The sequence below is a fragment of the Rousettus aegyptiacus genome, unplaced genomic scaffold (genome assembly GCF_014176215.1).
Source record: "Rousettus aegyptiacus isolate mRouAeg1 unplaced genomic scaffold, mRouAeg1.p scaffold_m13_p_11, whole genome shotgun sequence".
Lineage (NCBI taxonomy): Eukaryota > Metazoa > Chordata > Mammalia > Chiroptera > Pteropodidae > Rousettus > Rousettus aegyptiacus.
The window spans coordinates 44,607,935-44,621,912 of record NW_023416286.1 but is presented as its reverse complement, the minus strand read 5'-3'; positions in this window follow the sequence as shown (position 1 = coordinate 44,621,912).

Genomic DNA, 13,978 nt, shown 5'->3' with positions numbered 1-13,978 from the left:
TATTGACTTTTACCAAATATCTTTTTAGCATCTTTTAAACTGATCTTATATATTTTCTGTTTTAATCTAGTAATTTAATTACTAAATTAATTAAAGACTAGTCATCTTCTGATGTCAAATCATACTTTGATTGTATTTGGCATTAAAGTTATACTATACCAAAGTAAAAATACATTAGATAGTTTTCTTTTTCTTTTTAAAAATTTTGTAAAAGAGTCCTTCGAATATTTTGGAAAATTGCCCTTCATATACTCTGGCTTTGTGCTTCTTGTAAGGAAAAGATTGGATTATCAATTCAAATTCTTTAACCTTTTTGTTGTCTATTGAGGCTTTCTATTTCTTCTTAAGCTAATTTTGGTCATTATTTTTCTAGAAATTTATCTACATCTACATTTTCAAATCTATTAACATTTAGTTCATATTATTCTGATTTTAAAAACATTGCTGTTCTGATTATATCCCATTTTTGTTTTAAATACTGTTTATGCCTTTTTCCTTTTTTCTTGATCAGTCTTTATTCTGCTAATGTTTATAAAACACATCAAATGGACTAATATTTGCATTGTAGGAGTCAAAGAAGGAGAAGAGAGGAAGAGGAAGAAAACTTATTCAGAAAAATAATGACCAAAAACTTCCTTACCCTGGGGAAAGAAACAGACATCTAGAGCCAGGAAGCCTAGACAGTTCCAAAGGAGAGTAATCTGAAGAGACCCACTTTGACACACTATAATTAAATTGTCAAAAGTTAAAAACAGAGAGACTCAAAAGCAGCAAGAGAAAAACAACTTGTTATATACAGGGGCACCCTGTAAGACTATCACCAGATATTTTTCATCAGAAACTTTTTAGGCCAGAAAGGAATGTCATGTTACAGTCAAAGTGCTGAAAAAAACCTACCAACCAAAAATTCTCTACTTAGCAAAGATGTCCTTCAAAATGAAGGAGAAATAGTTTCCAGACAAGCAAAAACTGAGAGTTGGTGATGAACACACAATGCGATGTGTGTGTGTGTGTGTGTGTGTGTGTGTGTGTGTATGCCTTACTATTGAATTGTATGTCTGAAACTTAACTGGATTTCATTAACCAGTGTCACCATAAAAAAAAAAAAAAACAAATAAACAAGCAAACAAAAAAACAAACTGAAAGAGTTAATTACCAGACCATCCTTTAGGAAGTGTTACAGGGACATCTTCAAGCTGAAACAAAGGATGCTAATCAGTGACAGCAAGACATCAAAAGTATACATTTATATAGTTAAATTCAGAACAGTCTAATGTTGTAAGGGTGGTGGAGCTAATATTGATACATTATTGTAAATGAAAGTCCATGGTTTGTTCAGATTTTCTTAGTTTTCTCTAATGTTCTTTTTCTGTCCCAGGATACAACACTGCACCTAACTGTCATATTTCCTTAGGGCCCTCTTGGCTGTTATAGTTCTTAAAAATTTTTCTTGCTCTTATGACCTTGACAGTTTTGAATATCTCTCAGTTGGGATTTGTATGATGTTTTTCTCATGGTTACACTGTGTTTTGGGGAGAAAGAACACAGTAGTAAAGCTCCCTTCTCATTCTGTCATCTCAAGAATGTATATTGTTTATTGACATGACTTATCACTGTTGGTGTTAACATTGATCACCTGGCTCAGGTAGTGTCTGAGAGGCTTCTCCACTGTAACATTATTCTGTTTATTCCCTTTCTCATTTTGTATTCTTTGGAGGGAAGTTACTATGTGTAGTCTACATTTAAGAAGTGAAAATTATGTTCCACCTTCCTGAGGGTGGAGTATCTACATAAATTACTTGGAATTTTTCTACATGAATTCCTTTGTTTTTATGGTCTATTTTTGGAGAAAAGTCCCCAAGTTTGTATTTCAATTTTTATACTGAGTTTTTCATTTCTGGCATCATATTTTTAATTTCTTATATCTGCTTTTTGTTTTTTGAATGTTGCTTTTTAGGATTACCTGTTCTTATTTCATGAATGAAATATTTTCTCTTATGTCTTCTGAAGTTTTTGCCCTACAACTATTTTCTTCGAGTGGCTTTCATCTGTTCTGGTGCCTGTCTTTAATATTTTAGATTCTTCTCAAAGATCTCTTCATACTTGGCTACCCTTCATACTTGAGAGTGGGCCACAGAAAGGTTATCTGCTTGTCAGTGATCTCGATGCCAGGAAGGAGAAGGGTAAGTAAGGACCTCAACATTAAGAACCTGAACTTTCACTTTAACTTCCTATTTTCAGTATGGTACTTTGCTCCCTCCAGCTGTGCTGTGGTGTCCCATGGTTCAGAGAGCCTAAGTTTTACGTTTTGGGGGTGAACAATCTCTAATTTTCTGCCAGCATAAGGGAAGGAGCATTCATTAGTGGAATCTAGAGATCGCAGAATCTCTTAGACTTTTCTCCTGATTTTAGTTCCACCTTTAACTGCCTCCCCACAACCTTCCAAAGGCATCTGGTGATAACTAGTGAGTATTCTATGATGAAACTGGGTTGTTCCTTACTTCTCCAATTTCTTAGTATTCAATTTTCTGCAGATGCTAAATCAGTTACACATTCATCCATCTTCTCCAGCCCCTAACACTTCGTTGTCCTATTTCTCTCTAGAATTTTTGTCTTATGGTACAGAAAGAAGAGAATAATTAATATATGTGTTCAGTCCTCCATCTCTAACCGGAAGTCATTAAGATCTGTATTCTCTAGTTCATAACTCCCTCCATAGAGAAAGCCTTGTGCATATGTACTGGTTTAAACACATGTGAGAAGGCAGCACTGGTTTGGGCAAGGTTGATGATTAATACCATTGTTGTGATTTCCTCTGAGAGAGACCAGGAGCTCAGAGAGCCAACTAGTGAGCTCTGTGACATAGATTAAAAATTAAGGTTACTTTATTATTGTGAAAAATACTTTAATAATTGCAAAAGTGTATAGATATTTCTAAGGCCTTATTTTATTTTATTTTTGCAATTTATTTATTTTTTTATTAAGTTTATTAAGATAACATTGCTTAATACGATTATATAATTTGCAGGTGTACATCATAATTTGACATCTGTATATTCTATTCTTTGTTTACTATCCAAAGTCCAGTTTCCTTCAGCTACCATAGATTTGATCCCCTTTACCCACTTCGCCTTCTTCCTAAACCCCTATATTTGACCCTCTTTAACCATCTACCTACCCCTCCTCCCCCACCCTCTCCCTTCTGATAACCACTAGTCTATAGTCTATGTCCATGAGTCTCTGTTTGTCTGTCCTGTTCATTTGTTGCTTTTAGGTTAATATCCCACATATAAGTGATATCATGTGATTTTCAACCTTTCCTGTCTGGCTTGTTTCGCTTAGCATGATTATCTTGAGGTCCATCCATGTTGTCAGAAATGGCAGTATTTCATCTCTTCTTATAAGTGAGTAATATTCCATTGTATATATGAACCACAGCTTCTTTAGCCAATCATCTATTGTAGGACATTTAGGTTGCTTCCATGTCCTGGCCACTGTGAATAATGCCGCTATGAATATTGATGTGCAAATATCTTTTCGGATATGGGTTTTCAAGTCTTTGGGGTAAATATCCAGTAGAAGGATTGCTGGATTATATGGTAGATTAATTTTTAGTTTTTTGAGGAACCTCCATACTGTTTTCCATAGTGGCCGTAACAAATTGCAGTCCCAACAGCAGTGTATGAGGGTTCCTTTTACTCTGCATTCTCTCCAACATTTGCTATTACTTGTCCTGTTGATTATAGCTATTCTAACAGGTTTGAGATGGTATCTCATTGTGGTTTTGATTTGCATTTTCCTAATAGCTAGCGATGTTGAACATCTTTTCAAATATTTTTTGGCCATTTGTATATCCTCTAGGAAGAAGTGTTTGTTCAGATCTCCTGCCCATTTTTTGATTGGATCATTTGGTTTTCTGTTATTATTGAGGTTTATGAGTTCTTTGTATATTTTGGATAGTAGGCCCTTATCGGAGATGTTGCTTACAAATATATTTTCCCATTCGTTGTTTGTCTCTTTACCTTGTTAACAGTTTCTTTTGCTGAGGAGAAGCTTTTTAGTTTGATGTAGTCCCATTCATTTATTTTAGCTTTTACTTTCCTTCCTTTGAAGTCAAATTCATAAAGTCCTCTTTAAGTCCAAGGTCCTTGCGTTTAGTTCCTATATTGTCTTCTATGCATTTTGTTTCAGGTCTTATATTCAGGTCCTTAATGCATTTTGGGTTAATTTTGGTGTGTGTTGATAGACAATAGTTTAGTTTCATTCTTTTGCAGGTGGCTTTCCAGTTTTCCTAGCACCATTTATTGAAGAGGCTTTCCTTTCTCCATTGTACATTTTGGCTTTTTTGTCGAAAATCATTTGCCCATACAAATATGGGTTTACTTCTGGACTCTTGATTTTGTTCCACTGGTCTGCCTGTCTGTTTTGCTGCCAATACTACCATGCTGTTTTGATTACTGTTGCTTTGTAGCACAATTTGAAGTCGGGCAGAGTGATGCCTCCAACTTCATTCTTTTTTCTCAGGATGGCTTTGGCAATTCAGGGTCTTTTGTGCTTCCATACAAATCTAATGATTTTTTGTTCTATTTCTTTAAAATATTAAGGCCCCATTTTAAAAGAAAGTAAATGTATATTTTTGTTAAAAGTGAAAGGTGATATGCTGAGCCTGTATTATATTACAAGAGCCACTGTGCTACCTGTAAAGAGCTTTCTCTTTCCTCTCCTAGAGGTATGGTGCTACCTACAAATAGCGTTTTTCAACTTCTCCAGTAATAAAGGAGAGGGATTTCTGGTCAATGTCACCATAGCAATAACTAAAGGTGTTAAATAATACAATCATGTAATTTAACATATTTTCCCATGAGGTGATGTTGCTGTCCTGAACCGTGTTTGTCTTCTATTTTGTTATCTGGTTTTTGGATAGACTAGACTAACAGAGTAGTTGGAAAAAAACAATCTCCTATAAGCCCTTCTAGCTGGGCATCTATGTTTTGCCCCACAGCTTACAACAGATTACTTATGGGGACTACATTGCAAGAGAGCACTTCCCAGGTTCCCAGGCTGTTACTTCCTGGGCCTTAATGTCTCTCTGAATGGATATAGAAAGTTTAGGAAGGAGGGTCAGGTGGACAGGAGCAGGGTCTACCCAAAATAGACCACACTTGGAAGTTAGAGGAATGATTGTTTCATTTCCTGAGTGTTAGTGAATTAGGGGAAGACAATGAGGGTTGATATGAGTTTTTCCAGTCTTTTTTTTTTTTTTCAGGAGGACTTTGTTTTATAAAACAGTATAGGATAGGATTGTCAGAAGTTCTTTGCAAAAATGAACCATGATCTGTGGGTGTGAAATACATTTTTAGTCAAAATATTTATTGAAACATTTCAACAGATAATTTTTTCCTTTTAGAAAGAATTGTTTCATTGCATGTGACCCTCGTGGAAAAAAAATGTTGAAAAATTGAGTAGTTCATTTCACACACATCTAACTCACATTCTGTTTCCCTCATCCACACCTTATTATTTCTATTGAAAATTCTTTTTCCACCTGCTTTTGAGACAGGAACCGATACACAACGCTAAAACAATTCCAACAAATGTCAACACAAAAGTCAAGAAGAAATACACCAGGTGTATTTTCTGAATCAATAAAAATGTTATTAATAATAAAAAGACATTTGCAGTTTGTAAATTTTCATTTTGCTGGGCAGAAAGCCAAAATTCTGGATAATCAGTTTAATACCAGACACTCAGAAGCTAACTTGAGAAAGAAAGTTTTCCTCATTCTGCTTCCTTGTGAGGCAGGCTAACTGTCCCCTTCCCCTTCAAGATGTGGCTCTAGAATTTTTTCTTAGTCCCTTACATAGGCATCTCCCTGCGGCTCCGGAATTTCTCTGTTGTCCCTTAACTCAGCCCTCTCCCTAGACTCTGTGAGAAACAGGACAGGATAGATGGTCTTGGGTGACCCCCTCTCCTCCAGGTAGCATGAAAAACTAGCCAAGACCAGGAGGCAGAGTGGAGATAGCCTTGGGATATTTCCTCGCCTCCAGAGTAAGGCTCCATCCAGCGTGTTTCCCTTTTCCTTTGTTCAGCTTTGGCTAATCATAATATCATCATATGACTTGCATTGCAAGTACCATGTCTCTACCCCACCTCCTCAAGAAAATAAAAGCCCGAAGTCCAGACAGCTTAGGCCAACTAACTTGAGTATGCCCGCACTTTTCTCTTAAGTGTATACTTTCAATTTAATAAAAACTTGTGCTGTCATACTTGCTGTTAGCCATGTCCTTGAATTCTTTCTTGCTGCATAAGACAAGTACCTGGTCACTGGAACTCCAGGTCGGGGTCCCTCTTTGGACTCGGGCCCTATTGAGGCCTCTGGTATCATTTGGACTTAAAATTCATGGCTGTTCTTCCAGGCTGTGATAAAGACCTTCAGTGCCCTTCTTCCTGGAAATGTTTCTCAGGGCTGAGCCCATGAAGGGACTGGGGCTCTAGCCCTGCACTTTACTGTCCCCTGGGGCAGTCCCCTCAGAGATCAGACCAAGAAAAGGCCATTTTAGGAACTGGAAGGCTTTCTAATCCTGAGTGTTAAGCAGCCATAAACTGCTGATCTCAGCTGCTTATCTCAGCTCAGGTGAATTATAGAGGTTATGTAAAGGCCTTTCTATTCTTTTTAAGTTGTCAGATTCAGATGTTTCCATATTTTTTAAAGCATTTAATCAGTGAGACTTTTTTTTTTAAAGTAGTATCCATGTAATAGTTTTTTTCCTCTCTATGATTAATTGGTGAATCCTCTACCCAATTAACTAAGGCAAACTTCAAACTTGCATTATTGCTGCCCTTTCAGATTCCAATGGCACTTAAAAAAAAAAAAAATTCAATGGCTCATTTCAGCTCTACGGAAATGTCCTTACAGCACAAACGTTATTTTTGGCTCAGGGCATATGCTTTCGTCTATCTTCCCCAAGCTGCCCCGCCCGGCCGGAGGAAACCCAGCTCTGCTGAGTCTATTCAGGTCCCTCCACATTTGCATGTCTATCAGCGGCCTTTCACAGCCCAGTAGCCTCAACAAGTACTTTCCAATGGCCGCATTGTTCTTCAGAACCACCCCAAATCAGAACTTCCAGCTTTCTTCTCCTTTGCTGTTTCAAGTGTGGTTGAAACACCTGTTAGTTTGGGATCCCAGAGCTTTTGCATTCTACTTATAGGAACTTTACTTTCCCTACATGCTGAGATGGCTATCTGTGGAGCGTGCTTGAATTTTCCCCTTGGCAAAGTCATTAGAAGCTACCTCAAGTTTTATATGATACCATTTGGTCTTCTTTATTGTTCGTTTTTCATTTCATTCAAAAAAAGCTGGATTGCCACATGGATGGGAAAATGAAAAACACTTGTTTCCCTCTTTCTCTCTCTTTATAAAATTTAAAATTTTCCAAAGTTAAAGTCTACATGAATGTAACATGATTATTGATAATATTGTGAAACCAACATTTCATATTAGAGTTTAAAACATCACCTTGTTCAGGGAGATGAATTAAAATTTACTGCAAATATTTATTCTACATTTTGACAAGTCTGTCCAATGGGCCCACTTACAAAAGAGTTGGGCAAAATGGTCTGAGTAGATATGTTTGTTCTGACTTGTGTGGTTATATATGTCTCTCTCTCTCTCTCTCTCTCTATATATATATATATATATATACACATATAGACACACACATATATATACACACATTTTGCACAGATATATTTATTTAAAATATATGTATGTATGTATATGTATTTGAACATACACAAATTCATGATTACTTATATGCAATAAAGACTAAAAAAAATCTTTCATTTGTTTTGTTCTTTAAAATCTACACTTAAGGTCTGCGTAATGGTCAAATCATCTGTAAATCCATGAAATGCTTTTGCGTACATTAATTTGATACACTAGACCTGAAAGTAAGACAATACCTGGTTTTTATTTCCATGTTATGAATTAATTATTGTCTTTATCATTAATAACTACTTTATCATTCCAGTACTTGGAAGCAACCCAGGCTTTGTGACTTCTGGCATTTACTGCCCTTTCCTTCTTGTTCCCAACTTGGTGGCAGCTTCCCCACAAACTGCAATCATTTTATGTGATAGCCTATCACTTTTATTGAGTTAGGATTTTAATAATAGCATGCAGATAATTAATTATAAAGCAAGTTATTGTAGGCAGTGCTTACTAACTTAGGTGAAAAAATAGTTTTAAATGGTTTATACTCACTGAGTTCAATGAAATTGTGTATGTTTTAAACTTTTGCATTGTTGCTTGTTAGTAATTTTGCTTCACAACCTGGAAAGCTTTATTCACTGTTTCTCGAGGGTGGCAAATTGGCATTTGGGTTGATTTCAGCAAATCATCTTTGGGTTTCTGATTAAATTGTATATAAAAGATTTATACTGAGGGGTCACCCAAGAGAAATGGTACACATTGCCATTTTTTGACATTTTGTGATTATAACCAGAGGAAGCTAAATGGAGTATAGTCTAAGGAAAAATTTAAAAGCCTCGGCTACCCAAAAGAATGTGGCGTTCAGGTCAGAGATCCCCCAATCCCCTGGCATCTCTGGGATTACTGGAGCGACAATGGTGCACCTATTCAAAGCCTGACCTTTTTTCCTATGGTGCCCCTTTCCTTTTCCTTCTGGATGGAAGGATTTGCTCCACAGAAGGGCTCTAGTCCCTGAATTCGCTGCAGTAGACAGTGATCATTTCCCCTCTCTCTCTCTCTCTCCATATATCTATATCTATATCTATATCTATATCTATATCTATATCTATATCTATATCTATATCTAGTTTCTTTTCTAGGTTTAGAGGGAGGTTGGTTGTGGGAAGGAAAAGTTGGGACTAGCTAAAGGCAGATTAAGAGAATCAAAAAGTCTGCTGGAAAGACGGTTTCTCATAGACAGGATCGGCCGTGTTTGCAAGGGCTCCTTGGGAAATGCTTCTAAACTGCAGGGCTGGGGATGGGATTAGACACAGCCCCCTGACTGTTGCAGCACAGAATGATCATTCAGCTCAGGGCTCTTCCTGCCCCCTTTTCTCTGGAGAGTGACCAGGAGAGAGGGCAACGGTGTCACTGTGTTTCCCAAGGAGCAAACAGTGGAAGTTCCCGGAGGTGAAAGGTTAAACACTGGTGTCAGTAAAGTGAAGGGGATTTTTGGAGTGGGGGAGTAGGTCAGCAGGGAGGTTGGGGAAAAGGTGGAGGGGGGCGGCGGGGAGGTGAGAGCCCTGGCCTGCCTGTCCCAGAGTTGAGAGAAAACAGACTGACTGCTCCTCCCTCCCCCAAGCTGTAGACCCTGCATTTGTACATTGGTAGTTGTGATTCGGTCTCTCCCCTTCATTCCCTCGGCCTTGTGGTTTGGCATTTGCCTCAGTGCTATAGCATTATACATAGGATGTTCACAGAAGATACTTGTTAAATTGTCCTAATCCTGCCTCAACTTTGGCTCCTGTAGAAATACTCTGCTTTTGGAATCGCTTTTGGTGTTGGGCATAATTTTTCACATTGTCATAATGGTTGCTAACTTTCCTATACTAAAGGTAGGACTGGTATTTGGAAGAAGCCCAAAGTTAATCAGAATAATAAATCCGAAAAAGATAGAAATTGAGACTTATTGAAAATGGACCTCCTTGAAAACATGGGGTTAATAGAAAGTAATACATATGATGTTTGTGTGCTATATATATATGTATATATGTATATAATATATATGTGTGCATGTGTATATATGTATAGTTGTATATATTTTTCCTGAAAACATTTCAAAATAATTTTTCTAAAGGTTAGTACATATGGAGTAAATGTGTAGCTTCTCAAAGTCATTTTGTAGAGCTCGGTTTACTTAGTATTTGTTTAGGAAGAAAGGCTATTTTCTTCCCCTATCATCATGTCCTCTATGATGAACTCTTCCTTGAGAGCTGAAGAGAGGTTCTACTCACAGCTTAGGAGAAAAAGGACCCAGTTACGTCTTGAACTGCGTTCGGCTTGATTGCCAGGATCCCTCCTGAGAGTAACCTGCCACCTAAGTTAAGTGGAGAAAGGAACAGTCTGTTCTCGTGGTGAGACGGAGGCTTTAGGAGACCTGCTGGGACTGGGTCTTTGTAACGGTGACTTGCTGATTTTTTGGCGTTTTCACTCCTGGCTCCCTGACCGAATTTAAGACCTCTGTGCTTGGGTTTATGTTTTTTTGCCTATAAATTAGGGAGGTGGGGGGAAAAATTTTTTTTAAAAAGTGATTTCTTTGCACAACCCAGTGCTGTAGGGATGACTATGAAATTCTTTGGTCTCAAAGAGAAACAGAGAAAGAATTAGAAAATCATAAGGAAGGATAAGAAGATAAAACAATACAGAGAAAGGATTGGAAGGGGAAAGGCAGGAAAGGAAACAGATGTTTGAAAACGAGAAGAAAAGGAAGGAGGAAGAAAAGAGGAAGAAAACAAAAAGGAGGGATGAAGACAGAAAGATGGAGCAGAGGGGAAAAACAGGATTCTCTTCAGACGAGAGTCCGGGTCAAGCCCGAAGATCTCTGATGCACCCGGGAGATGGAGTGAGATTTGGCTTGAAAATCTTCAGGGATCAATTTTCTCAGATGTCCTGGGGACAGAATCCAATGCCTGGAAAATACCAATGTGTGTTCTTTTTGTGATGCATCCGGGAGATGGAAGGAGGGAAAGTAGTGGATTTCAGCTTCAGGATTGTTTTGGGAACACAAACCATGGGTCTGGGTGGGGAGGGGACAGATTCTCAGACTGGGGGGGAATTTGTAAGTGTCTAAATGTGATAAAAACTTCCATGTATATGAAATTGTATATATACATTTTAAAACACATAATTTTATTTACTATAGAACAATGTATGTAAAAAATCACTCTAAAAGCAATCAGGATAGAAATGCCAGTCTAACACTACTATGAATGAACTCATGTGCCCACTCTCGGCTCCCGCCTTCAAAATATATTAATTAGCCACTCTGTGTGGGTGGACCTGGAGAACTGTAAGATCCTCTGGCTTTGCTGAGGGCGCAATGTCTTCTAGCTTCTACCTTATATTCCCCATCCAAAACAGAGACGCAGCTTCACACACATGGTCTGACACTGGGATGGAGTATTTAGGCTATTCTGGAAAAATTGCAGAATGTACAGACTTCCTCACTTAGGCCTCAGTGATTTAGCCACAGACCTGCTTCTCTTCACAGGGAGGAGGTCCAGGTTCCCTTGCAAGGAGGAGTCCTGCTCACAAGGGGAAGGTCCAGGTCCCCTCGCAGTGAAGGAGGGCCTATTTTCCTCATGGGGAGGAAGTCTCTGTCCCCTCACAGGAGCTACCGACATCAGATCTGTGTCTAGAAATCAAGGCTGGGGTTGCCCGAGGGATGATCAGTCCGCAGGCCAGATTTCCTTCTCCAAGTAGAGAGTCTGAAGAACCCCAAAGAGAGCTTGCCCCAGGGGGCTTCCTCTACATAAGAGCCAGGGAGAAGAGAGGAGGAGAGAAGCCGGGGAGCTGGCTGGTTGGAAAGCACTAACAAAATGCAAACGCTTCCCTGCCCCTCCACCCCGCCACCCCCGCACCGCGTGCCCCCACTTCCCATTCCCTCACACCGCCCCCGGCCCGCTGGTAACGCAGGGTGTAATCTCGCTTCTAAACACAGAATTACAGAAAACCAGGGGAAAAAGCCCCGAAAGGAATAATTAATTTCTGCTTCCTCATGCAAATCCTTTGGCCAGTCATTTAAGGTTCAGAGCAGGACCAATTCAGCTCCTTGTGCAAATTCCAAACTGAAGGCATTTAGAAAAGAAGAGAGAGCGAGAGGAGAGAAATTGAATGGATTTACTTTTCTAAGAACCAGAATTAACAAAGGTTCCATTTTCCATGGTTATGGGTCTGGCTAGACAGCCCTCACTGACGAGCTCTCCAAACACATGTGCTGGCCTGTTGAAAAGGCCTCAGTGTTGACTGACAGATAATTGAAGTGACAAATTGTTTCATTGTATTTGGCAGGGAGAGTGCTGTATTAGATAATTATGGGGAACAGAGGAGCTCTGGGGTCTCAGGTCACAAGACATGCCTGACCCTATTTTCTGAAAACTCTGAATAGAGTTCTTGGTCCCAGAGGACCCGAGTGTGAGGCTGTCTCTTTTTTTGTTGGTGTTCAGATTTTTCTTCTCCTTTACCTCCTCCTCTGCCTTCACTCCCCACCCCTCCCCCCTTTTCCGATCTAATGATTAAGAAGAGCTAAAGAATATAGAGACTTCCAGGGCTGAGAGAATAGGTCTTACTCTCCACCCCACCCCCCACACTCTCTCTCCCAATCCCCATTCCTTGCTTTTTAGGAAAAGAGCTTGTGGATTTATTTTATCTATGGTAGTAAGTTTGCAAATTCTTCTTTATTAGCTGCCTACAGTGGCCTGAAAGGGGGCTGCCTGCTCCTGGAGAGAAGGTGGCTGGGACAAATGAGTCGCTTGGGATGGTTGCTGTTACTGGGCAGGGAGGGCACATCCTGGCTGAATAATGGGAGCAGAACTGCTTCTGTGTGCAGCTTCTTGACATGAGATTTTCTGTGTCATCAATTCTTCCTGACCTTAGTTTTCCTGAGGTAAAATCTGGTGGTAGAAGAGACCTAAAGATTATTAGGTAGGAGAACCATTTTGTTTTCCAACTGAGCCCTGAGAGAGCCACACGATTTGTTAGTGGGGAGAAAAGGTAGACCTCAGGTTGTGGAACCAGAATCCAGAGCTCTTTTCTCCAAACCACGATAATGAAAAAAAAAAATGCATATGAGGCTAAAATACAAAGAACTATGGCTACCGCTGCTTTCTTAGTTCCTTTTACTGCTGTGTAAGCCTACAGGAAACTGGAAGCAGCTTCACACAAACAATATTTAGCTTCAGGGCAGTCATTCTTGGGGGAAAGGAGAGAGACCTTCAGAATAGAGATGTTCCTAGTGGTTCAGCAGGAACCTAACGCAGGCAGGAGAGACTGGGCGAAGAGCCTCCTACTGGCTCCCACCAGGGAAAGTGAATAGCTAGTCCTTTCGCCTCCGGCACTGCAGTCTTCCACCTGCAGCCTGCTTGTGGCAAGAGGGACAGTGGTGACATTGGGGTGTGAGGATTTTCAGTATAAGCCTCATTGGTTCTCTACAGAGCTTTCACACTTAGGAAGATTCTCTTTCCTTTCAAGTCGAAAGGTTTAAGAATTATGCAAACTCTCAAGATGCATTATTTTCCGTTGTATTCTCACTTTTTCAGAAAAAAAACTCTTTTTTTAAAATTTCTTTAACTTTCTGCTCAGAAGATGATGGTTGGTTGTTTGGTTTCTAAAATAAGTAAACAAATAACCCTAGCAAACTACAGTGGGAATACATGAAAATTTCTGCAGTATGTGTGACACAATTGAGACCCAAGGGCTTTCTCTGTTTTAAAAAGCCAAAAAAAAAAAAAAAAAAAAATCTCTCCAGTAGTTTTGAGGCAGCCGTTCTCTGAGTCAAATCCTACTGTGCTGAATTTAGGACTAGCTTTCCACAGAAAGCTGTCAAATCCCTTTTATTGACGGACAAAAGGTGTGTTCCTAATAAAAACATGAATTAGGGGGAATTGTGAGTTTGAGGGGAAGGGAATACCTAGGAAACACAAGGTCAAAAATGAATAAAATGGATTTAGAACCTCGGAGTAAGAGAAGAACACGGTAAAACTCTGATAGAGAGTTTACAAACATGGCTGCCATCACTTCCCTCCCCCCTGTGCTCTCATGCTTCTCATCCCATCTAGAGGCGGAACATAATTTCCCTTCCTCCTCTTAAATCTAGGCTGAACTTAATGCCTTGCCTAGACAACGGGATGCACTGGAGTGACTTTCAGGAACTTAGGCTAGGTCATAAGCACCTTGGCAGCTTCTGTCTGGGTCTCTTGGAAGGCTAGCTTCTTGGGACACTTCTTCTTA